A 25,404-nucleotide genomic window follows, 5' to 3' on the forward strand; every position below is an offset into this window, starting at 1 on the left:
TCCAGCTGAGTCGCCAGAGCGACCTGTAAAAATAGGCCTAAAGTACAAAGAGAGCTTTCGTTTTTTCCAAATATAAAAACATTTTTGGTAGGCCTATATTCTTAATAATACTTCGGGTAATCGGTTCCAGATGTTCGGTCCAAAGGAGCTGGTCAAAGAGTTGAAGCTTATGGGCTTTGGTTCAGCGGCGAGTCTTTGGACAAGATTCTCCCTGGACCCCCGAGGTCGAAGTTTGTGCGGTGGTTACTGCGAGGAGATAGCGAAGCTCCTGTCTCTTCTTTTATTAAAATGTTTTAAGTAATTGTAACTACGTTTAGTCACCCCCGTTTTATGACTGAGAGTGCCAAATGTGGACCGTTACCAGTTTTTTAATTTTAAAGGACTTAAATCTTAATAACGTGTTATTTTAAACCATCGATTACTTTAAAATCTGACAGGTGGTTATCACCGATTTTGTTGAAACTCGGGGGTTAAGTAGACCTTATGGTACTATGAAAATTTCCAAAGGGAAAAGTTGCAATGGGTTTTAGTTTTCCCATGGCAACCGAAAATGTTTTGACCTCTCCATTTAAAAAAGCAGGGGATTTTCTCGGTTACCCAAATTTTGTTAAAAGGACCCCGCACGTTTTATATGGAAATGTGCTCTCCGTGAATGTTTTTGAAAATCGGCATGTAGATAGATCTTGCTACGCTGAACAATGTTTCAATGGAACAAAATGTTCAAAAATCTAGCGTTCGTCCTCTAGCGGGTCCTAAAGTTGTAGTCGCGAGTATAGTATAGTCTAAATTAATTAATACCATCTTTAATTAAATGTTTTTTAACATGGTTTTTTTACTGCGCGATTTAAGTTCGATTTCCGACGAGATGGTTTTTTCTATCGTTATTTACCTAACTACGTTACAATAATGTTTTAATGCAAACATTATTCTTAAAAATATATTACCCTGAGATATAAGACCATCTTCTTTAGGAATTCAAAATAAAAAATAATCTTGCATGTGATTTCACCATTTATTTGCGATTAAGAATAGTTTCATTAAAACAGAATCAGTTCCTGATGATTTTTGATTATAACCATTGAGTCATAGTGCGTAAAAAATGCAAACTATATTTTACATAAATATGGAAATAATTGAATCTACACAACGATAAGGTTTCGCGACTTAATTTTTCTCCCAAAATCTAGCGATGACTACGATTTCACTGCTCAAACCGTTTTTTAAGTTAATTAATTTAGACTATACTACTCGTGACTACAACTTTAGGACCCGCTAGAGGACGAACGCTAGATTTTTGAACATTTTGTTCCATTGAAACATTGTTCAGCGTAGCGAGATCTATCTACATGCCGATTTTCAGAAAAGTTCACGGATAGCACATTTCAATATAAAACGTGCGGGGTCCTTTAACCAAAATTGATCAATTTTAAGTAAGTAAGTACCCTGTGAAACCGAGAAAATCCCATGTTTTTTTATCCAAAACATTTTCGGTTGTCATGGGAAAACTAAAGCCAATTGCAACTTTTCCCTTTGGCAATTTTCATTAAACCATAAGGTCTACCTAACCCCCGAGTGTCAACAAAATCGGTGATCACCACCTCGGATAGTCTCCTTGGTCACTTTCTATTTATACCGTTATTTCTAACCGGGTTTTTCTTTAATGGTGGTTCCAGGGATCAAAAGATATAATTAATGGCATGTTGCAGCTGCTCATATTATCTTGCTACGTGTAGATTTCTTATTTTATTATTCATTTCTGAAAGTCAGAACGAGACAAAGGAGGGGCTTAGAAAACCAATGTTATAAGTTAGGTGCGATTTTCTTACTGAAAATATATACTTTTTCGTATGGAAACTAGAAAATGCATTTTTCGAGCTGTATTCTGTTTAATAAGTGAAACGACGAACTCTGGTTTGTCTCAACAACGGTAAAGCAATCGGGCTATGGCGTTAATAACGTTTACAATGCCACAAGTAATATTATTTTTAGAATTTATATAGTCTAAAATAATAATGAAACGTGAAACCCGTTGATTTAATAATTATTATTCATCATAAGTTTAAACCATAGTTAATAAATTTAGTTCTTTTTAAGAAGACGTTTTCCTGTTTATAAAGATTAACTTTGGTGAATAACAATTGGGTTTCGTTATCGAAAAATTAATCTTTTAACTTTGGTTTTCCCCAGATGATTTCAGTCTCGCGAGTTAGTAAATCCTACGATTTGCCCGTGGTGCAAACCTCGGTATTTTAATAATCTCCAAATTTCGTGATGTTTTTAAAGTTTTTGCTATAGCTTTTGAATTCCTGAAATCAAACCAGAAAATATTTCCAAACGCAAATACAGCAGTAAAAAGTTTACTAACGCTTCCTTGACAGTCGTGCTCTAGTTTGAAAATAGGTATCTTGTATTACTGAAGCCTAACGTTCAGCATAAATAATTGCACGTAATTTATAGTTCTGGGTAGACCCGTATTTAACTAGCAGTAGATCAATGAAAATAAATGTTAATTTAGCATATTTTCTAATAAGACGAGGGCTACAACAGCAGAAAGTGTAATTTGATGTTATATTTGGTTTTTCATTTACTGAACGAAGAATTTTTGGGACTTGGAACAGGAATTCCTATCGAGAATGTATTTCCCGTATTATCCGGAGGAATTTACTGTCGGATAATACATTCTCTTCAATATTGGCAACACAAGGTGATCTAGCACACGATAAAAGATATTTCTGTGATATATTAAAGTAGAAGGAAAGTGAGGGTGTGGCGTCAAACCCAGGTTCAGGTTTAGGTTCGGGATCGAGATCCGGGATTTAAGGGGTGAAATGGGGGTAAAATCGTCGAAAAGTCAATGTATTTAGGGTATTTCTCGCGACGATTTGTTTTCCCGTATATCAACATATTGTGTCCAGACCAACTTGTTCATTTATCTACGCTTATCTCGAAAGATACTTGAACGTATATCTTATCGCGTTTTATCGTACGGAATAAGTTGAAATGATGTAAAAATTGATAACCTAGGCGACGCGTGCGCAGATTACCCCGGGGGACGCGGTTAATTTAAATTTAAGAGTGTTTTGACGTCATGGAATATTCGTTGTTAAAGTAGAATGGAAAAATTTTTTAACTTCATTTTAATATCATTGTAGTACGCTTGACACTTGAACCAATCTCACGAGTATTTCTTAAAACGAATATCTCGATCGCGTTTTATCGTACGAAATAAGTGGAAATTATGTAAGTTGTATGATACTTGATAACCTAGGCAGGAAGATAGCGCGCGCGTGCGTGGATTACCTGGGAGGCGCGGATTGCCTGGGCGCGCGGTTAATTTGAATTTAAAACATGGATTCCCTCTCCGAAATAATTCATGTACCCAAAATTGGACCGCAAGTTTTTTTCTTTTTAGGGGAAGCTCTATGGGAGTTTAACATTACAATAAAGCTAATAGGTCCAGTTTGGGGTACTTTTGGTCCGAAATGGGGTACATAGGGCCGAAAATGGTGACTTTGGTCGTTTTAAGGGTACTTTTGGTCTATTTTGGTCCATTTTTGGGTACATCAGAAAAGCAGTTGGAAAAACGAAGAGCCTTATTTTTTTTTCCACCCATATCCAAACTCCAAAAATTTATTGCTTTAATTTATTTATCGCTTCCGTAGGTATAAAATAAGATAAAAACCACTTACCTATATTTTAATTACGGTAAATTAAAAATACTTAATTAGTGTACTAAGTTACGTTTAAAAGAACCTTTCCTAACAATTCCAATATGTAAATATAGGTATAAGGATTGAAAAAATACTTAAAGTGGTTTTACTGATAAACTCTAAAGGAATTTAACTTTAAAGGGTATCTTAGATTATTGTTTTTAATTTTATTCAAGTTGAAAACGTATTAAGAGTCCTTCAAAGTACTATAAAAGGATTTTATTTACGAACTTAATTCATATTTTCTTCAAACTTTCAATTCGCTTTTATTACTATTTAAATACGGTAAAATATAATTCTTATACACAAATATAGTTAGAAAGATACTATAAAACACTAAAATTAAAATTAAATTAAATTTGTGTGGATTAGTTTTGTAAATATCATTTTGAAACTAATAACTTTCACGCTTTATTTAAGTCAAGCCAATAAAAATAAAGAAAATATAAAAAAAAAATTACTCTACGTTCGATACGTTAAAATACATTTCCGATACACAAATATAGATAAAGAAATACAATAAAATGTAAAAAGGTAGAAAAATACTACACATTAACCATTATGAATTTAAGCTTACAACATCCTTCACGTATAGAGCATAACATATATGTTCAGAGTTAACTTGTTTCCTCGTTATCTTTATCGCATGTGTTTTAAATAGCGTATGGAATAAGTTAAGAATGTACTGAAATGGTGTATGTTTAAACCTCGTAGAATAAAGAGTAAAACATATGTTCAGAGTCGGCTTGATTACTAAAGCGAATAACACAGAGACGTTTCCGGTGTAGTCACGTAGGAAGAAAAATACTACAACACTCTCTATACTCTACATTCAACACGTTAAAATATACTTCCGAAATGCCAATATAGGTAGTAAAATACTACAAAATCTCTATACTTTACCTTCAATACGTTAAATTACATTCCAATATGTAAATATAGTAGGAAAAATACTACAAAAGCCTCTTTTCTTGGCGTTCAATATGTTAAAATAGATTTCTGAAATGCAAATGTAGGTAGTAAATACTACAAAATCTCTATACTCTACCTTCAATACGTTAAATTACATTCCAATATGTAAATATAGGTAGTAAATACTACAAAAGCCTCTTTTCTTGGCGTTCAATATGTTAAAATAGATTTCTGAAATGCAAATATAGGTAGTAAATACTACAAAAGCCTCTTTTCTTGGCGTTCAATATGTTAAAATAGATTTCTGAAATGCAAATATAGGTAGTAATTACTACAAAAGCCTCTTACTCTACGTTCAATACGTTAAATTAATGATATGCCTCCGATCGAATCGTTCATTTTTTCCTATTTAAATATACGCATTTAAATTAGAATTGCTTCTAGTGTTCGGCAGTCGATTAATTTTTATCCACAAATTTTTCGATTTATTTAAAAAACGTTGGTAAAAAGAATATCATTTTAACTTATTTAATTGTGTTTTTTACCCAACCAAGCATTTATTTGAATAAAGGTGGTATTTATTTAAATAACCAATAGTTAAATAAAAATTGTTAAATGTTTAAATAATCGAAAGTGAACAAGCCTATTTTTTAAATAAAACAAACAGACTTTAGAGTTGATAAGATTTGTAAATATAATTTGAAACTAATAATTTTCACGCTTTATTTAAGTCAAGCAATTACATTTTTAAAAATGAAAGAAGTTAAACAATATAAAAATTTGTAAATATTGTAAATATTTTTAGGTAATAAAGAAATTAAGAAATGTTTTAATTAAAATATCTTTCATTTTCTACTACATTTTTAAAAATGAAAGAAGTTTATTAATATAATTATTCTAATATAATTTCAAAATCAGGTATTATTTAAAGTACAAATGCATAATTTAGGGAAGCAATTCTTATTTAAATACTTTTATTTAATTAATTTGTGTATCTGAAATGTATTTATTGAAAAATAAGTGGGTTTTACTATTTATCACGGTTTTATATATTACGTAACTTAGTACATTAATTTATTTCGGAAGTTCAAAACGTATTAAGAGCCCTTCAGAGTACTATAAAAGGATTTCATTTACAAACTAAATTAATATTTTCTTCAAACTTTCAATTCGTTATAATTTGAATTTAAATGAAAACATCATGGATTATAGGTGCGTAATCTACTATTAGACCGAACGGATTAAAAAATACTTAAAGTAAGTGGTTTTACTGATAAACTAAAGGAATTTAACTTTAAAGGGTATCTTAGATTATGGTTTTTAATATTATTCAAGTTCAAAACGTATAAAGAGTCTTTCAAAGTAATTTAAAAGAATTTTATTTACGAACTAAATCCATATTTTAGAAGTTAGTTTGTATGAAATACTTACTAATACCTGAAAAATGGACTTTAGAGTTGATAAGATTTGTAAATATCATTTGAAACTAATAATTTTCACGCTTTATTTAAGTCAAGCAATTACATTTTTAAAAATGAAAGAAGTTTAACAATATAATTATTCTAATATAATTTCAAAATCAGGTATTATTTAAAGTACAAATGCATAATTTAGTGAAGCAATTCTTATTTAAATACTTTTATTTAATTAATTTGTGTATCTGAAATGTATTAATGGAAAAATAAGTGGGTTTTACTATTTATCACGGTTTTATATATATATATATATATTGGAATTGTTACAAAAGGTTCTTTTAAACGTAATTTAGTACATTAATTTATTTTGGAAGTTCAAAGCGTATTAAGAGCCTTTCAGAGTACTATAAAAGGATTTCATTTACAAACTAAATTAATATTTTCTTCAAACTTTCAATTCGTTATAATTTGAATTTAAATGAAAACATCATGGATTATAGGTGCGTAATCTACTATTAGACCGAACTAATTAAAAAAAATACTTAAAGTTAGTGGTTTTACTGATAAACTCTAAAGGAATTTTGGAATTTTCTAGAATAGCAAAGTAAAACTAAAACGTAAACCAAGTTTAAAACGAAACTTATAACTGGGAGAAAGGTTGAAGTAAGTAATTTTTTTGATTTTTGGTTTTTTTAATTTTTTAATTCCCTATATTATTATAAACTAAATTTAATATAATTTTTGAAAATTTGTGATAAAAGATCTGCTCCTTTGTGTTTTACATATATTTAAAAACTCGAGATTTTAATGAATTGTTTTCAAAGCATGAAAAATATAGCAGATCCTTTGATTTTAATTGTAGTTAGTAGTTACTTAAAAAAAAAGTCGCTAGCTGACTTGGAGCTGGTGTAGTTAAATTTTAAAAATGTGTATTTTAAATTTTGTTTGTAAAAGTTTTTTTGAAAAAGTTTAGTATTATAGTTTAAATTTATTAAATAAAATAAAATATAAATTATACATTTGGTTTAGTATTTTACTATTGCAAGTAAAATTAATAGTAATTTCAATTACGTTTTTAGTTTTTTTTTGACAAATATGCAACTATTTAGTTATTTCAAAAACAAATACGTCGAATTATTTGGTATTCGAAATACTATTGGTTAGTTTTTATATCTTTAATTTTATTTTTCAGAACAATTTCTCTTTGTCTAGCTTCTTCTAACTTTTATTTAGATGGCCTTAAAGCCAAGTATTTAACAAATTTTGTAACCAAGTAGATGGAGCTTTAAACAATTTTTCAGTCATGTAGTCAAGGAAATGTTCAAATATACGTGTATTTGGTCATTTTGATGGTCAAATAGCCCAGTATGGAAGTGCGAGATGATAGTCAGACATTGAGACGCGGGTGGCGCCCGTGCCCCAGCGTCCGCGCCCTCGCCCTGATGGTGCCCCGAGCCTCCGTCGACGTCTGAAATGTGAAATGTATAATTTATATTTATTTTATTTAATAAATTTAAACTATAATACTAAACATTTTAAAAAAAACTTTTACAAACAAAATTTAAAATACACATTTTTAAAATTTAACTACACCAGCTCCAAGTCAGCTAGTTACTTTTTTTTTAAGTAACTACTAACTACAATTAAAATCAAAGGATCTGCTATATTTTTCATGCTTTGAAAACAATTCATTAAAATCTCGAGTTTTTAAATATATGTAAAACACGAAGGAGCAGATCTTTTATCACAAATTTTCAAAAATTATATTTAATTTAGTTTATAATAATATAGGGAATTCAAAAATTAAAAAACGAAAAATCAAAAAAATTACTTACTTCAACCTTTCTCCCAGTTATTAGTTTCGTTTTAAACTTGGTTTACGTTTTAGTTTTACTTTGCTATTCTAGAAAATTCTAGTTTATCAGTAAAACCACTTACTTTAAGTATTTTTTTAATTAGTTCGGTCTAATAGTAGATTACGCACCTATAATCCATGATGTTTTCATTTAAATTCAAATTATAACGAATTGAAAGTTTGAAGAAAATATTAATTTAGTTTGTAAATGAAATCCTTTTATAGTACTCTGAAGGGCTCTTAATACGTTTTGAACTTCCGAAATAAATTAATGTACTAAGTTACGTTTTAAAGAACCTTTTGTAACAATTCCAATATATATATATATATATATATATATATATATATATATAAAACCGTGATAAATAGTAAAACCCACTTATTTTTCAATTAATACATTTCCGATACACAAATTATTTAAATAAAAGTATTTAAATAAGAATTGCTTCACTAAATTATGCATTTGTACTTTAAATAATACCTGATTTTGAAATTATATTAGAATAATTATATTGTTAAACTTCTTTCATTTTTAAAAATGTAGTAGAAAATGAAAGATATTTTAATTAAAACATTTCTTAATTTCTTTATTACCTAAAAATATTTACAATATTTACAAATTTTTATATTGTTTAACTTCTTTCATTTTTAAAAATGTGATTGCTTGACTTAAATAAAGCGTGAAAATTATTAGTTTCAAATGATATTTACAAATCTTATCAACTCTAAAGTCCATTTTTCAGGTATTAGTAAGTATTTCATACAAACTAACTTCTAAAATATGGATTTAGTTCGTAAATAAAATTCTTTTAAATTACTTTGAAGGACTCTTTATACGTTTTGAACTTGAATAATATTAAAAACAATAATCTAAGATACCCTTTAAAGTTAAATTTCTTTAGTTTATCAGTAAAACCACTTAATTTAAGTATTTTTTAATCCGTTCGGTCTAATAGTAGATTACGCACCTATAATCCATGATGTTTTCATTTAAATTCAAATTATAACGAATTGAAAGTTTGAAGAAAATATTAATTTAGTTTGTAAATGAAATCCTTTTATAGTACTCTGAAGGGCTCTTAATACGTTTTGAACTTCCGAAATAAATTAATGTACTAAGTTACGTTTAAAAGAACCTTTTGTTACAATTCCAATATATATATATATATATATATATATATATATATATATATATATATATATATATATATATATATATATATATATATATATAAAACCGTGATAAATAGTAAAACCCACTTATTTTTCAATAAATACATTTCAGATACACAAATTAATTAAATAAAAGTATTTAAATAAGAATTGCTTCACTAAATTATGCATTTGTACTTTAAATAATACCTGATTTTGAAATTATATTAGAATAATTATATTGTTAAACTTCTTTAATTTTTAAAAATGTAGTATAAAATGAAAGATATTTTAATTAAAACATTTCTTAATTTCTTTATTACCTAAAAATATTTACAATATTTACAAATTTTTATATTGTTTAACTTCTTTCATTTTTAAAAATGTAATTGCTTGACTTAAATAAAGCGTGAAAATTATTAGTTTCAAATTATATTTACAAATCTTATCAACTCTAAAGTCTGTTTGTTTTATTTAAAAAATAGGCTTGTTCACTTTCGATTATTTAAACATTTAACAATTTTTATTTAACTATTGGTTATTTAAATAAATACCACCTTTATTCAAATAAATGCTTGGTTGGGTAAAAAACACAATTAAATAAGTTAAAATGATATTCTTTTTACCAACGTTTTTTAAATAAATCGGAAAATTTGTGGATAAAAATTAATCGACTGCCGAACACTAGAAGCAATTCTAATTTAAATGCGTATATTTAAATAGGAAAAAATGAACGATTCGATCGGAGGCATATCATTAATTTAACGTATTGAACGTAGAGTAAGAGGCTTTTGTAGTAATTACTACCTATATTTGAATTTCAGAAATCTATTTTAACATATTGAACGCCAAGAAAAGAGGCTTTTGTAGTATTTACTACCTATATTTGCATTTCAGAAATCTATTTTAACATATTGAACGCCAAGAAAAGAGGCTTTTGTAGTATTTACTACCTATATTTACATATTGGAATGTAATTTAACGTATTGAAGGTAGAGTATAGAGATTTTGTAGTATTTACTACCTACATTTGCATTTCAGAAATCTATTTTAACATACTGAACGCCAAGAAAAGAGGCTTTTGTAGTATTTTTCCTACTATATTTACATATTGGAATGTAATTTAACGTATTGAAGGTGAAGTATAGAGATTTTGTAGTATTTTACTACCTATATTGGCATTTCGGAAGTATATTTTAACGTGTTGAATGTAGAGTATAGAGAGTGTTGTAGTATTTTTCTTCCTACGTGACTACACCGGAAACGTCTCTGTGTTATTCGCTTTAGTAATCAAGCCGACTCTGAACATATGTTTTACTCTTTATTCTACGAGGTTTAAACATACACCATTTCAGTACATTCTTAACTTATTCCATACGCTATTTAAAACACATGCGATAAAGATAACGAGGAAACAAGTTAACTCTGAACATATATGTTATGCTCTATACGTGAAGGATGTTGTAAGCTTAAATTCATAATGGTTAATGTGTAGTATTTTTCTACCTTTTTACATTTTATAGTATTTCTTTATCTATATTTGTGTATCGGAAATGTATTTTAACGTATCGAACGTAGAGTAATTTTTTTTTATATTTTCTTTATATATTTGCGTATCAGAGTTGTGTGTTGTCGTATTAAAAGAAGAAAAAGGAACTTTTCATAGTGTTATTCTACCTATTTACATATCGGAAATGTATTTATATTTTATCGTATTTAAAATATAGGTAATTGTTTTTATTGGCTTGACTTAAATAAAGCGTGAAAGTTATTAGTTTCAAAATGATATTTACAAATCTTATCCACACAAATTTAATTTAATTTTAATTTTAGTGTTTTATAGTATCTTTCTAACTATATTTGTGTATAAGAATTATATTTTACCGTATTTAAATAGTAATAAAAGCGAATTGAAAGTTTGAAGAAAATATGAATTAAGTTCGTAAATAAAATCCTTTTATAGTACTTTGAAGGACTCTTAATACGTTTTCAACTTGAATAAAATTGAAAACAATAATCTAAGATACCCTTTAAAGTTAAATTCCTTTAGAGTTTATCAGTTAAACCACTTTAAGTATTTTTTCAATCCTTATACCTATATTTACATATTGGAATTGTTACAAAAGGTTCTTTTAAACGTAACTTAGTACACTAATTAAGTATTTTTAATTTACCGTAATTAAAATATAGGTAAGTGGTTTTTATCTTATTTTATACCTACGGAAGCGATAAATAAATTAAAGCAATAAATTTTTGGAGTTTGGATATATGTGGAAAAAAAAATAAGGCTCTTCGTTTTTCCAACTGCTTTTCTGATGTACCCAAAAATGGACCAAATAGACCAAAAGTACCCTTAAAACGACCAAAGTCACCATTTTCGGCCCTATGTACCCCATTTCGGACCAAAAGTACCCCAAACTGGACCTATTAGCTTTATTGTAATGTTAAACTCCCATAGAGCTTCCCCTAAAAAGAAAAAAACTTGCGGTCCAATTTTGGGTACATGAATTATTTCTTAGAGGGAATCCATGTTTTAAATTCAAATTAACCGCGCGCCCGGGCAATCCACGCCTCCCAGGTAATCCGCGCACGCGCGCGCTATCTTCCTGCCTAGGTTATCAAGTATCATACAACTTACATAATTTTCACTTATTTCGTACGATAAAACGCGATCGAGATATTCGTTTTAAGAAATACTCGTGAGATTGGTTCAAGTGTCAAGCGTACTACAATGATATTAAAATGAAGTTAAAAAATTTTTCCATTCTACTTTAACAACGAATATTCCATGACGTCAAAACACTCTTAAATTCAAATTAACCGCGTCCCCCGGGGTAATCTGCTCACGCGTCGCCTAGGTTATCAATTTTTATATCATTTCAACTTATTCCGTACGATAAAACGCGATAATATATACGTTCAAGTATCTTTCGAGATAAGCGTAGATAAATGAACAAGTTGGTCTGGACACAATATGTTGATATATGAGAAAACAAATCGTCGCGAGAAATACCCTAAATACATTGACTTTTCGACGATTTTACCCCCATTTCACCCCTTAAATCCCGGATCTCGATCCCGAACCTAAACCTGAACCTGGGTTTGACGCCACACCCTCACTTTCCTTCTACTTTAATATATCACAGAAATATCTTTTATCGTGTGCTAGATCACCTTGTGTTGCCAATATTGAAGAGAATGTATTATCCGACAGTAAATTCCTCCGGATAATACGGGAAATACATTCTCGATAGGAATTCCTGTTCCAAGTCCCAAAAATTCTTCGTTCAGTAAATGAAAAACCAAATATAACATCAAATTACACTTTCTGCTGTTGTAGCCCTCGTCTTATTAGAAAATATGCTAAATTAACATTTATTTTCATTGATCTACTGCTAGTTAAATACGGGTCTACCCAGAACTATAAATTACGTGCAATTATTTATGCTGAACGTTAGGCTTCAGTAATACAAGATACCTATTTTCAAACTAGAGCACGACTGTCAAGGAAGCGTTAGTAAACTTTTTACTGCTGTATTTGCGTTTGGAAATATTTTCCTGGTTTGATTTCAGGAATTCAAAAGCTATAGCAAAAACTTTAAAAACATCACGAAATTTGGAGATTATTAAAATACCGAGGTTTGCACCACGGGCAAATCGTAGGATTTACTAACTCGCGAGACTGAAATCATCTGGGGAAAACCAAAGTTAAAAGATCAATTTTTACATCATTTCAACTTATTCCGTACGATAAAACGCGATAAGATATACGTTCAAGTATCTTTCGAGATAAGCGTAGATAAATGAACAAGTTGGTCTGAACACAATATGTTGATATATGAGAAAACAAATCGTCGCGAGAAATGCCCTAAATACATTGACTTTTCGACGATTTTACCCCCATTTCACCCCTTAAATCCCGGATCTCGATCCCGAACCTAAACCTGAACCTGGGTTTGACGCCACACCCTCACATTCCTTCTACTTATTCAAATGTTGTTTATCTTTTGTTCCATAGTGCAAAGTTAATTTCATATCTAGAGCTCAAAAGTTTAATTCTCAAAGCTAGCATGGATCAGAGTGAATCAGAATGGGAAAACTTCGGAATCGCCATTGACAAAGGGGTATGTGATCACCAATTCAGAAATAAACCAAAGCAATCGACCAGCATTTATAACAAAAAATTCTGATTCACTACCAAAAAATGGAAGAAAAATGTAATGTAAGGACGATTTCGAGTTTGTTGAAATTAATCTATTGATATATTTCTTCACGATATGGTGTTGCACAATACCAACACCAATAATATTGGGTTTATGAAAATAAAATAAATAAGGCTGTAAGGCTACCCTGAACTGTGAATAGGTTCAGAAAATTGGCTTGGATTTTAAAGATAATAAGGACTTATAACTCCACAAAAGTGTTATTTTACTTTGTTAAAATTAAAAAATATTTGGCTACCGATTTTAAAATTTCCTTAATGATATTGAGCACTACATACGAGTGCAGTTAACATAGGAAAATGAGTTTTCAGATATTGCGTCACTAGATTTCAAAAATAATTACAATTATTTTCCATTTCTTTTCTAAGATACTCGACACAGTTTTATTTTACTCTGAGGCCTCATTTGAGTATTATAACACTCCTGCCCTACAGCTGGGGACCCATATCATACTCAGTTGCGTTCATGAACAGAACTCGCAATGGGAAGAGAGATACAGCTTACTTGGATTGGACGTAGACGTTTGAGTCACATTTGCTTCAATTTTGTTCATAGTGGCTATTTTATCGTTGAAAATTATTGGAAAGGTCAACAGAAAAACGTTTGGAATATTTCAAAATGTTTTGGATTCTTTATGGATTTACATTTCAGACTTTCTTCAAAATCGTACGTTGGTAAAGGATTTTAAAAAGATTAACCCCGAATGGCTAATTTTCTTATTTACCCTAGCTAACTACGGCCTGTAGTTTAGTAGTAGGAAAGTCAACCGTTTAAATTGCTTTAAAACATCCTTCGCCAAATATATACATACTAAAACTTATACAGGTTAATTATCCAAAATCTGTCCTTGTAAAGAAATTGAAACAGATTGTAACTGGTTAATAGAGTTTACTTTCTGTTCATTTGCTTCGTGTTTGATGAAAAAGAAACCGTGGTAAATGACACACACTCGGTGACCCAAAAGATGGGCATTGGCTGTCCCTTATACCGCTGGCGATAGAAAGGTATATGATACATCAATTAGGAAGGTGATGTCGTGCCATCGGCGTCGCGGTCTTAAATTTGGGCACTTAGGGCCCCAGAAATTGGACATTGAGTGTCCTTTTTAAAGCTTAGGCCAGAAATGAAAATTACGCATCAACCGAAAAGTGATATCATGCCTTCACTGTCACTGTCTCCATTTTGGACATTTTTCCTTCCAAATGTTGAGAATTTACCGGTTATAGATATTCCCAACATATTAATTGAGGGCTTGGGTGTTCTAATGACATCTGGTCTCAGACTAATTCGTATATTTCAGCCGTGGCTGTAGAGTCGATTGAATTGTCCTTCAAGTTCCTCTTGGGCGGATGGGCGATCGCATCTTTCATTCTGAAGAACGCTTACTCTGGGAATTTAAAAGGCAACCTAGTGGTCTCAAAATCAACGTACATTGATTCCTTGAATGATATTTTAGTGACACCGAATCTGAAAGTGTTGATTTTTAAATATGGACTCTCTTTTACTCGAATCAAGGTATATTTTTCAAATTGAAATTAAGGTGGGTCTCGTTCAATTATTAGCAATTAGAGCCACAACTCTTTTGGTGATTGCCTTTGGTTGTCTGTACAGATTTCGTCTTCCGCTCCGACAATCTAGGGTGTCGACGGAATTAAAGGTTGTGGGAAGTGCTGCTATAGTAGTAAAGGGTAAAACCTTTTTGCAAAAGTGGTTTATTGAATATTGTGATAAATAAAATTATTGTATAATTTATAAAAAGTGGTAAATTAGGGGATTTTAATTTTTATTAAAGTATCAACATCATTTATTTAAATCTACTAAGTTTATGTAATAAAAATAAATTTTAAAAGGCTATTGTTGTGAGTTACGTAGTTTGTACTTATAGGGCAGTGGCTTTCGTGATGACATTGATCTCATGCAAAGGATACATGAAGGGGGAATGATTTACGAAAACCTGGATGTTACGCATTTGGAATCTTTAACTAATGGAAAAAGTGCGTTAATTGATACAAAATTGGGGGTGTTTTACAAAATTTCAACAAACCTGTACAATTATCTTCTAAAACATAAGCTTATATATCGAAGAGTGAGTGCGTGCCGTATTCAACGCACATACTGTTCAACGTTCGAATTTCCAACAAAATAAAAGAGAGAATTGATTATGTGTAAGTGAAAACGTTTATTCCCATTCGACCGAAATCCCATTCGACCGAATCCAATTCGACCGAAATAATTTTAAAATGTCGCCCAATTGGCGGGGTGATTTGGTATTTTATTTATAAGGTATGTACTATCTAAGATCCATGTTTAGGTTAGGTTAGGTTAGGTTAGGTTAGGTTAGAGTTGGTTAAGTTTACTATTTCAGTTTTGGTTCAGTTACTTTTCTTGACTAGGTGAAGATAAAAATATAATTCATGCTCATTTCATTTTATTTTATTATTATTGATGTATAAATACCCTCCTTTATTAGCTATCCGCTCCATTGCAAACGACTTCAGTAACTAAATTGAAAAAATAGCAAAAGCCAATTTATATAGCAGCGTTCGGTCGAATGGGACACATAAAAACCGCACGTTTCGGCGGAATTCGGTCGAATGGGACACCTCAAAAACCGCCTTCGGTCGAATGGGATTTCGGTCGAATGGGACTAAAGCGGTGAAAATGCTCACATCTGAATTAATTTTTTATTTCAAAACTCTATTTTGGTTTCCTCTCAGTGTAGTCACCATAGATAAAATAACTTCGTATATAGATAGGAAACTTCAATGGGGCAAACTGACTTTCAGCAGATTCCCCTGACATCTAGTGACGGCGCCAGTTGGCTGTGTTCTCAAGAGCGTAGAACGTATTGAGAAATTTTAGGTCGGAGTTTTGGGAATAAACGTATTTTGCAAGGTAAATGTCTTCAAATATACCAGAAATACCGTTTAAAACAAACTTGAAATCTTTACTGAATGCTATTTCTTTAGTGCTATTTTTTTAAATTTGCTCTCAGTTCAAGAAAAAGTACTTTAATTACATATAGCTCGCTTAAGCCTTTGCAATTGGGATTGCGTTACACCAAGGTTCTAGTACGGACGTCGAGTAGTGCTAACTTCACCAAATAATATTATTCGGGTGCCGCCACCAGCTGTCGGCCAAAATTCTGGCGTCACTTCTACAACATGAAGTTTCCTATCTATATACGAAGTTATTTTATCTATGGTAATCACTAATAGAGATAATTAAGTTCAGTAATGCTAATACCTAAGCCATCACCATAGGAAATTATTCTTCGTGGCCGGGTTACAATGCTTAGGTAAGCAGTTCGTGCCAACAGCTCCCTACACTTACTTTAACCGTTAACCTCTGCCGGGTTCCATATTAGAGTTATTGCGCTTTCCTATTCACTGCGAGTTTGTCGTTATCATAACAGACAACTCACTTACGTAATCAGGAAAACAGAGAGTGTATTCTTTAATCAAACAATATGTTCAACACCGAATCTTGGGTTAAATTTTTTTGATTGAATTAAGGCTTTGTTTCACTCCAAAATGTGGTAAGACTACTCACTAATTTGAGAGTAGTAACCGATATTCCACATTCTTTGGGTACTTTCGAGGTGTTGAGCTATTTGTCTGATTTCTATTATCTAAGATAACCTTTCAACGGGAGTATATTTGTTATATGGATGTTTTCAGAGGAATATTTCTCTGTCCCTCGGATTTCCTAAGTTAAGGTTTATTCTTTAGTTTCATTTTTAAATCATTCTGATTGAAATCAGTGCTAATGTAAATTTAATTCTTTATAACGATTACCGATATGATGCGAGATGCTATTTTTTCTAACTAGTTACTGACTAGGTAAAATAGGTCATTACTTAGCGCCCGTACTTTTGAAGGGCCCGGATTCCAAAGGTAGGTTTCTTTACAGCTATATTAGGAAAAAGATAAAATGTTTACTATTTCTTTAATTTAAATTTGTGTTTTCCAATTTCAACAGCTTTTTAATTAATAATTTCGTGGTGTGGTGTAGTGGTAGCACTTTCGTCTCGCCGCGAGAGGAGCCGGGTTTCAGCACTGACAGGAGACGACCCGAGGTGTAACGCACCGATTTGTTTAAAACTCGGGGGTTTGGTAGACCTCCATGTAACTTGAAAAACACTAAAGGTAAATGTCTCCATAGGAAACCGTTTTGCCATGGCAACTAAAAATGTTTTTGACCAAACAAAATGGAAATTTTCCCATTGAATATCACATGGGAATCTGACCAATTTTAAGGGTACCCCATGTAAAAATTTTAATTAATTTCGAACATTTTCCTTATTTTTAATTTATATTTTCTATTTTTAGCATTTTCAATTTTTTTTTATTTTTTTTACAGGGGGTACCCTTCTAATTGGTCAGATTCCCATGTTATATTCAATGGGAAAAATTAAATTTTGTGTTGTCAAAAACATTTTTGGTTGCCATGGACAAACGGTTGCCTATGGAGACATTTCCCTTTAGGGTTTTTCAAGTAACATGAAGGTCTACCAAACTCCCAAGTTTGAACAAAATCGGTGTGTTACACCTCGGGTCGTCTCCTGTGAGTGAAAACTCACCACCACTCCTGGAAGCTCTCTTCACAATTGTTAAAGGGGATTCTTCCCGAGCCCTTCGGTTACCCCTTTCCATTAAAACTTGACGAGTTTAACTGGTAATAGTTAGTGTAGGGAGCTGTTGAATCGCGTTGCATGAAGGACTTGCTACCACCCTCCTACGCATTGTAACCCGGCCATCTGAAATTACTTAAATACAAAGATTTTTAAATTTCAATCAAAGCTCTTGGATTAAAGACGTAAAAGTCGCTAGATGGGTGGTGCCTAGGGTGGTGCATTAACTTAGTCTATAAATAATATTGTTATTTAATACAATTAAAATTCAAACCTAGTCGGGTTCCATATCATCACTAATATTTTACGAATCATTCGATAAATGCCCGCCGGGGATTGAAATATTTCAATTGATACTTTTTGGGGTTACATTTTTTTTAGTCAGGACTAAAGAGAGTTCCAAATACAATGTACGCTTGAAAGAGAGTGTGTACAAAACAGTTGAGAGACTTATCTTAATTAAAGCCGTACTTATCTTCTACAGTTAATTTCCACAATCTAATATCAAAAGTAGCATAAGAACCAAAAGTGTGTCAGCTGTACCTTCGCGCCTATTAAAATTTCTAGTGAGACGTAGTTACACTATAGACTACATAACCTACTAATTGGAATAGTACTAGCAACGCTATATTTAGCCCATAGTCTGGCGTGATTTTCTCTCTTCGATTTACTCGCCCGTAGACATACGTTCTAAAACGCCTCACTCTGCGGCGCTGGAGTACCTCGATTTTGATGACGTATTTTCTGACCCCCTCTTCGTTTCCCTGTTTTACTTTGCGACAAACTCTCATTAACTACTATACCGTTCTGACACACTTTTGGGTCTTATGCTATTTTGCTCGGCCACACTACCCCTATAATCAGTCCCCAATTAACTTAGATCCTCATCGGTCGCTTTCATCAGAGCTACTGAAAAATGTTGGCAGCGGTGGGATTCGAACCCACGCTTCCGAGGAGACTGGTGCCTTAAACCAGCGCCCTAGAAAGCTCGGCCACACTACCCCTATAATCGGTCCCCAATTAACCTGGATCCTCATTGGTCGCTTTTATCAGAGCTACGGAAAAATGTTGGCAATGGTGGGATTCGAACCCACGCCTCCGAAGAGACTGGTGCCTTAAACCAGCGCCTTAGACCGCTCGGCCACACTACCCTTGTAATCGGTCCCCATTAACTTAGATCCTCATCGGTCGCTTTTATCAGAACTAAGGAAAAATGTTGGCAGCGGTGGGATTCGAACCCACGCCTCCGAAGAGACTGGTGCCTAAAACCAGCGCCCTAGAAAGCTCGGCCACACTACCCCTATAATCGGTCCCCAATTAACCTAGATCCTCATTGGTCGCTTTTATCAGAGCTACGGAAAAATGTTGGCAATGGTGGGATTCGAACCCACGCCTCCGAAGAGACTGGTGCCTTAAACCAGCGCCTTAGACCACTCGGCCACACTACCCCTATAATCGATCTCCAATTAACTTAGATCCTCATCGGTCGCTTTTATCAGAACTAAGGAAAAATGTTGGCAGTGGTGGGATTCGAACCCACGCCTCCGAAGAGACTGGTGCCTTAAACCAGCGCCTTAGACCGCTCGGCCACACTACCCTTGTAATCGGTCCCCAATTAACTTAGATCCTCATCGGTCGCTTTTATTAGAACTAAGGAAAAATGTTGGTAGTGGTGGGATTCGAACCCAAGCCTCTGAAGAGACTGGTGCCTTAAACCAGGGCCTTAGACTGCTCGGCCACACTACCCCTATAATCGGTCCCCAATTAACTTAGATCCTCATCGGTCGCTTTTATCAGAACTAAGGAAAAATGTTGGCAGTGGTAGGATTCGAACCCATGCCTCCGAAGAGACTGGTGTCTAAAACCAGCGCCTTGGACCGCTCGGCCAAACTACCCCTAAAATCGGTCCCCAATTAACTTAGATCCTCATCGGTCGCTTTTATCAGAACTAAGGAAAAATGTTGGCAGCGGTGGGATTCGAACCCACGCCTCCGAAGAGACTGGTGCCTAAAACCAGCGCCCTAGAAAGCTCGGCCACACTACCCCTATAATCGGTCCCCAATTAACCTAGATCCTCATTGGTCGCTTTTATCAGAGCTACGGAAAAATGTTGGCAATGGTGGGATTCGAATCCACGCCTCCGAAGAGACTGGTGCCTAAAACCAGCGCCTTAGACTGCTCGGCCACACAACCCCTATAATCGGTCCCCAATTAACTTAGATCCTCATCGGTCGCTTTTATCAGAACTAAGGAAAAATGTTGGCAGCGGTAGGATTCGAACCCATGCCTCCGAAGAGACTGGTGTCTAAAACCAGTGCCTTAGACCGCTCGGCCAAACTACCCCTATAATCGGTCCCCAATTAACTTATCCTCATCGGCCGCTTTTATCAGAACTACGGAAAAATGTTGGCAACGGTGGGATTCGAATCCACGCCTCCGAAGAGACTGGTGCCTAAAACCAGCGCCCTAGACCGCTCAGCAACGTTACCCATATAACTGCTCGCCAATTAACCTGGGTCCCCATCTGTCGCTTTTATCAGAACTAAGGAAAAATGTTGGCAGCGGTGGGATTCGAATCCACGCCTCCGAAGAGACTGGTGCCTAAAACCAGCGCCTTAGACTGCTCGGCCACACTACCCCTATAATCGGTCCCCAATTAACTTAGATCCTCATCGGTCGCTTTTATCAGAACTAAGGAAAAATGTTGGCAGTGGTAGGATTCGAACCCATGCCTCCGAAGAGACTGGTGTCTAAAACCAGCGCCTTGGACCGCTCGGCCAAACTACCCCTAAAATCGGTCCCCAATTAACTTAGATCCTCATCGGTCGCTTTTATCAGAACTAAGGAAAAATGTTGGCAGCGGTGGGATTCGAACCCACGCCTCCGAAGAGACTGGTGCCTAAAACCAGCGCCCTAGAAAGCTCGGCCACACTACCCCTATAATCGGTCCCCAATTAACCTAGATCCTCATTGGTCGCTTTTATCAGAGCTACGGAAAAATGTTGGCAATGGTGGGATTCGAACCCACGCCTCCGAAGAGACTGGTGCCTAAAACCAGCGCCCTAGAAAGCTCGGCCACACTACCCCTATAATCGGTCCCCAATTAACCTGGATCCTCATTGGTCGCTTTTATCAGAGCTACGGAAAAATGTTGGCAATGGTGGGATTCGAACCAACGCCTCCGAAGAGACTGGTGGTTTAAACCAGCGCCTTAGACCACTCGGCCACACTACCCCTATAATCGGTCTCCAATTAACTTAGATGCTCATCGGTCGCTTTTATCAGAACTAAGGAAAAATGTTGGCAGCGGTGGGATTCGAACCCACGCTTCCGAGGAGACTGGTGCCTTAAACCAGCGCCCTAGAAAGCTCGGCCACACTACCCCTATAATCGGTCCCCAATTAACCTGGATCCTCATTGGTCGCTTTTATCAGAGCTACGGAAAAATGTTGGCAATGGTGGGATTCGAACCCACGCCTCCGAAGAGACTGGTGGTTTAAACCAGCGCCTTAGACCACTCGGCCACACTACCCCTATAATCGATCTCCAATTAACTTAGATCCTCATCGGTCGCTTTTATCAGAACTAAGGAAAAATGTTGGCAGTGGTAGGATTCGAACCCACGCCTCCGAAGAGACTGGTGCCTTAAACCAGCGCTTTAGACCGCTTGGCCACACTACCCTTGTAATCGGTCCCCAATTAACTTAGATCCTCATCGGTCGCTTTTATCAGAACTAAGGAAAAATGTTGGTAGCGGTGGGATTCGAACCCAAGCCTCCGAAGAGACTGGTGCCTTAAACCAGGGCCTTAGACTGCTCGGCCACACTACCCCTATAATCGGTCCCCAATTAACTTAGATCCTCATCGGTCGCTTTTATCAGAACTAAGGAAAAATGTTGGCAGTGGTGGGATTCGAACCCACGCCTCCGAAGAGACTGGTGCCTTAAACCAGCGCCTTAGACCGCTCGGCCACACTACCCTTGTAATCGGTCCCCAATTAACTTAGATCCTCATCGGTCGCTTTTATCAGAGCTACGGAAAAATGTTGGCAGCGGTGGGATTCGAACCCACGCCTCCGAAGAGACCGGTGCCTTTAACCAGCGCCTTAGACCGCTCGGCCAAACTACCCTTATAATCGGTCCCCAATTAACTTAGATCCTCATCGGTCGCTTTTATCAGAGCTACGGAAAAATGTTGGCAATAGTGGGATTCGAACCCACGCCTCCGAAGAGACTGGTGCCTTAAACCAGCGCCTTAGACCACTCGGCCACACTACCCCTATAATCGATCTCCAATTAACTTAGATCCTCATCGGTCGCTTTTATCAGAACTAAGGAAAAATGTTGGCAGTGGTGCGATTCGAACCCACGCCTCCGAAGAGGATGATGCCTTAAACCAGCGCCTTAGACCGCTCGGCCACACTACCCTTATAATCGATCTCCAATTAACTTAGATCCTCATCGGTCGCTTTTATCAGAACTAAGGAAAAAATTGGCAGTGGTGGGATTCGAACCCACGCCTCCGAAGAGACTGGTGCCTAAAACCAGCGCCCTAGAAAGCTCAACCACACTACCCCTATAATCGGTCCCCAATTAACCTAGATCCTCATTGGTCGCTTTTATCAGAGCTACGGAAAAATGTTGGCAATGGTGGGATTCGAACCCACGCCTCCGAAGAAACTGGTGCCTTAAACCAGCGCCTTAGACCACTCGGCCACACTACCCCTATAATCGATCTCCAATTAACTTAGATCCTCATCGGTCGCTTTTATCAGAACTAAGGAAAAATGTTGGCAGTGGTGGGATTCGAACCCACGCCTCCGAAGAGACTGGTGCCTTAAACCAGCGCCTTAAACCGCTCGGCCACACTACCCTTGTAATCGGTCCCCAATTAACTTAGATCCTCATCGGTCGCTTTTATCAGAACTAAGGAAAAATGTTGTTAGCGGTGGGATTCGAACCCAAGCCTCCGAAGAGACTGGTGCCTTAAACCAGGGCCTTAGACTGCTCGGCCACACTACCCCTATAATCGGTCCCCAATTAACTTAGATCCTCATCGGTCGCTTTTATCAGAACTAAGGAAAAATGTTGGCAGTGGTGGGACTCGAACCCATGCCTCCGAAGAGACTGATGCCTAAAACCAGAGCCCTAGAAAGCTCGGCCACACTACCCCTATAATCGGTCCCCAATTAACCTAGATCCTCATTGGTCGCTTTTATCAGAGCTACGGAAAAATGTTGGCAATGGTGGGATTCGAACCCACGCCTCCGAAGAGACTGGTGCCTTAAACCAGCGCCTTAGACCACTCGGCCACACTACCCCTATAATCGACCTCCAATTAACTTAGATCCTCATCGGTCGCTTTTATCAGAACTAATTAAAAATGTTGGCAGCGGTGGGATTCGAACCCACGACTCCGAAGAGACTGGTGCCTAAAACCAGCGCCCTAGAAAGCTCGGCCGCACTACCCCTATAATCGGTCCTCAATTAACCTGGATCCTCATCGGTCGCTTTTATCAGAACTAAGGAAAAATGTTGGCAGTGGTGCGATTCGAACCCACGCCTCCGAAGAGACTGATGCCTTAAACCAGCGCCTTAGACCGCTCGGCCACACTACCCTTATAATCGATCTCCAATTAACTTAGATCCTCATCGGTCGCTTTTATCAGAACTAAGGAAAAAATTGGCAGTGGTGGGATTCGAACCCACGCCTCCGAAGAGACTGGTGCCTAAAACCAGCGCCCTAGAAAGCTCGGCCGCACTACCCCTATAATCGGTCCTCAATTAACCTGGATCCTCATTGGTCGCTTTTATCAGAGCTACGGAAAAATGTTGGCAATGGTGGGATTCGAACCCACGCCTCCGAAGAAACTGGTGCCTTAAACCAGCGCCTTAGACCACTCGGCCACACTACCCCTATAATCGATCTGCAATTAACTTAGATCCTCATCGGTCGCTTTTATCAGAACTAAGGAAAAATGTTGGCAGTGGTGGGATTCGAACCCACGCCTCCGAAGAGACTGGTGCCTTAAACCAGGGCCTTAGACTGCTCGGCCACACTACCCCTATAATCGGTCCCCAATTAACTTAGATCCTCATCGGTCGCTTTTATCAGAACTAAGGAAAAATGTTGGCAGCGGTGGGATTCGAACCCACGACTCCGAAGAGACTGGTGCCTAAAACCAGCGCCCTAGAAAGCTCGGCCGCACTACCCCTATAATCGGTCCTCAATTAACCTGGATCCTCATCGGTCGCTTTTATCAGAACTAAGGAAAAATGTTGGCAATGGTGGGATTCGAACCCACGCCTCCGAAGAGACTGGTGCCTTAAACCAGGGCCTTAGACTGCTCGGCCACACTACCCCTATAATCGGTCCCCAATTAACTTAGATCCTCATCGGTCGCTTTTATCAGAACTAAGGAAAAAATTGGCAGTGGTGGGATTCGAACCCACGCCTCCGAAGAGACTGGTGCCTAAAACCAGCGCCCTAGAAAGCTCAACCACACTACCCCTATAATCGGTCCCCAATTAACCTAGATCCTCATTGGTCGCTTTTATCAGAGCTACGGAAAAATGTTGGCAATGGTGGGATTCGAACCCACGCCTCCGAAGAAACTGGTGCCTTAAACCAGCGCCTTAGACCACTCGGCCACACTACCCCTATAATCGATCTGCAATTAACTTAGATCCTCATCGGTCGCTTTTATCAGAACTACGGAAAAATGTTGGCAACGGTGGGATTCGAATCCACGCCTCCGAAGAGACTGGTGCCTAAAACCAGCGCCCTAGACCGCTCAGCAACGTTACCCATATTACTGCTCGCCAATTAACCTGGATCCTCATTGGTCACTTTTATCAGATCTACCGAAAAATGTTGGCAGCGGTGGGATTCGAACCCACGCCTCCGAAGAGACTGGTGGCTTAAACCAGCGCCTTAGACCGCTCGGCCACACTACCCTTGTAATCGGTCCCCATTAACTTAGATCCTCATCGGTCGCTTTTATCAGAACTAAGGAAAAATGTTGGTAGCGGTGGGATTCGAACCCAAGCCTCCGAAGAGACTGGTGCCTTAAACCAGCGCCTTTTGAGATTCGCGTTTGGTTTTTTGGAGAGTGCGGTTCGTTTTTCTTTGCTCTCCTCGTCTTCTCGCTAAGCCTTAGTTTCGGTTCTTTTTCTAACATTTTGTTTGCTTAATTTAAAATTTACTAATTCGCGCAGTTTCTTTTTCGTTTTTCGTGCCCTCCTGGGTTTTCTTCTGAATTCCAGGATGGATGTTTTAAAACGTTCCATTTTTGTGGAATGCGTCGTGAAAGAAGTTTCGAAGCAAGAAATTTTGACGGCATGTATTTTGGATTACGGGCCTAATACGGTCTCGTCGGTTGTTGCTACGGAGGGTGGCTATTACGTCACCTTCTTACGCGAGGAAGAAGCGGAATTGTGTCTTGATGCTGGGATCGAAGTAGGAGAGACGCGTTTTGCTGTGTCTGGGATAGCGAGGAAAACAG

At 36.0% G+C, this 25,404-nt stretch overlaps 14 non-coding genes across 14 annotated transcripts; all 14 read right to left on the bottom strand.

Annotated features, from left to right (window-relative positions):
• Nucleotides 1-18,969: 18,969 nt before the first annotated feature.
• Nucleotides 18,970-19,051, bottom strand: TRNAL-AAG (transfer RNA leucine (anticodon AAG)). The gene has a single exon. It is a non-coding gene; the product is annotated as a tRNA-Leu (tRNA).
• A 215-nt stretch (nt 19,052-19,266) lies between these two features.
• Nucleotides 19,267-19,348, bottom strand: TRNAL-AAG (transfer RNA leucine (anticodon AAG)). Its single transcript has one exon. It is a non-coding gene; the product is annotated as a tRNA-Leu (tRNA).
• Nucleotides 19,349-19,415: 67 nt separating this feature from the next.
• On the bottom strand, nt 19,416-19,497 carry TRNAL-AAG (transfer RNA leucine (anticodon AAG)). Its single transcript has one exon. It is a non-coding gene; the product is annotated as a tRNA-Leu (tRNA).
• Nucleotides 19,498-21,797: 2,300 nt separating this feature from the next.
• Nucleotides 21,798-21,879, bottom strand: TRNAL-AAG (transfer RNA leucine (anticodon AAG)). Its single transcript has one exon. It is a non-coding gene; the product is annotated as a tRNA-Leu (tRNA).
• Nucleotides 21,880-22,095: 216 nt separating this feature from the next.
• Nucleotides 22,096-22,177, bottom strand: TRNAL-AAG (transfer RNA leucine (anticodon AAG)). The gene has a single exon. It is a non-coding gene; the product is annotated as a tRNA-Leu (tRNA).
• A 364-nt stretch (nt 22,178-22,541) lies between these two features.
• Nucleotides 22,542-22,623, bottom strand: TRNAL-AAG (transfer RNA leucine (anticodon AAG)). Its single transcript has one exon. It is a non-coding gene; the product is annotated as a tRNA-Leu (tRNA).
• Nucleotides 22,624-22,690: 67 nt separating this feature from the next.
• TRNAL-AAG (transfer RNA leucine (anticodon AAG)) lies at nt 22,691-22,772 on the bottom strand. The gene has a single exon. It is a non-coding gene; the product is annotated as a tRNA-Leu (tRNA).
• Nucleotides 22,773-23,137: 365 nt separating this feature from the next.
• Nucleotides 23,138-23,219, bottom strand: TRNAL-AAG (transfer RNA leucine (anticodon AAG)). The gene has a single exon. It is a non-coding gene; the product is annotated as a tRNA-Leu (tRNA).
• Nucleotides 23,220-23,435: 216 nt separating this feature from the next.
• Nucleotides 23,436-23,517, bottom strand: TRNAL-AAG (transfer RNA leucine (anticodon AAG)). The gene has a single exon. It is a non-coding gene; the product is annotated as a tRNA-Leu (tRNA).
• A 215-nt stretch (nt 23,518-23,732) lies between these two features.
• TRNAL-AAG (transfer RNA leucine (anticodon AAG)) lies at nt 23,733-23,814 on the bottom strand. Its single transcript has one exon. It is a non-coding gene; the product is annotated as a tRNA-Leu (tRNA).
• A 67-nt stretch (nt 23,815-23,881) lies between these two features.
• Nucleotides 23,882-23,963, bottom strand: TRNAL-AAG (transfer RNA leucine (anticodon AAG)). The gene has a single exon. It is a non-coding gene; the product is annotated as a tRNA-Leu (tRNA).
• A 216-nt stretch (nt 23,964-24,179) lies between these two features.
• Nucleotides 24,180-24,261, bottom strand: TRNAL-AAG (transfer RNA leucine (anticodon AAG)). The gene has a single exon. It is a non-coding gene; the product is annotated as a tRNA-Leu (tRNA).
• A 215-nt stretch (nt 24,262-24,476) lies between these two features.
• Nucleotides 24,477-24,558, bottom strand: TRNAL-AAG (transfer RNA leucine (anticodon AAG)). Its single transcript has one exon. It is a non-coding gene; the product is annotated as a tRNA-Leu (tRNA).
• Nucleotides 24,559-24,774: 216 nt separating this feature from the next.
• Nucleotides 24,775-24,856, bottom strand: TRNAL-AAG (transfer RNA leucine (anticodon AAG)). Its single transcript has one exon. It is a non-coding gene; the product is annotated as a tRNA-Leu (tRNA).
• Between the last annotated feature and the right edge of the window lie 548 nt (nt 24,857-25,404).

Source organism: Leiobunum rupestre, chromosome 8 (genome assembly GCF_980474605.1).
Source record: "Leiobunum rupestre chromosome 8, qqLeiRupe1.1.hap1, whole genome shotgun sequence".
In the NCBI taxonomy this organism is placed as follows: domain Eukaryota; kingdom Metazoa; phylum Arthropoda; class Arachnida; order Opiliones; family Sclerosomatidae; genus Leiobunum; species Leiobunum rupestre.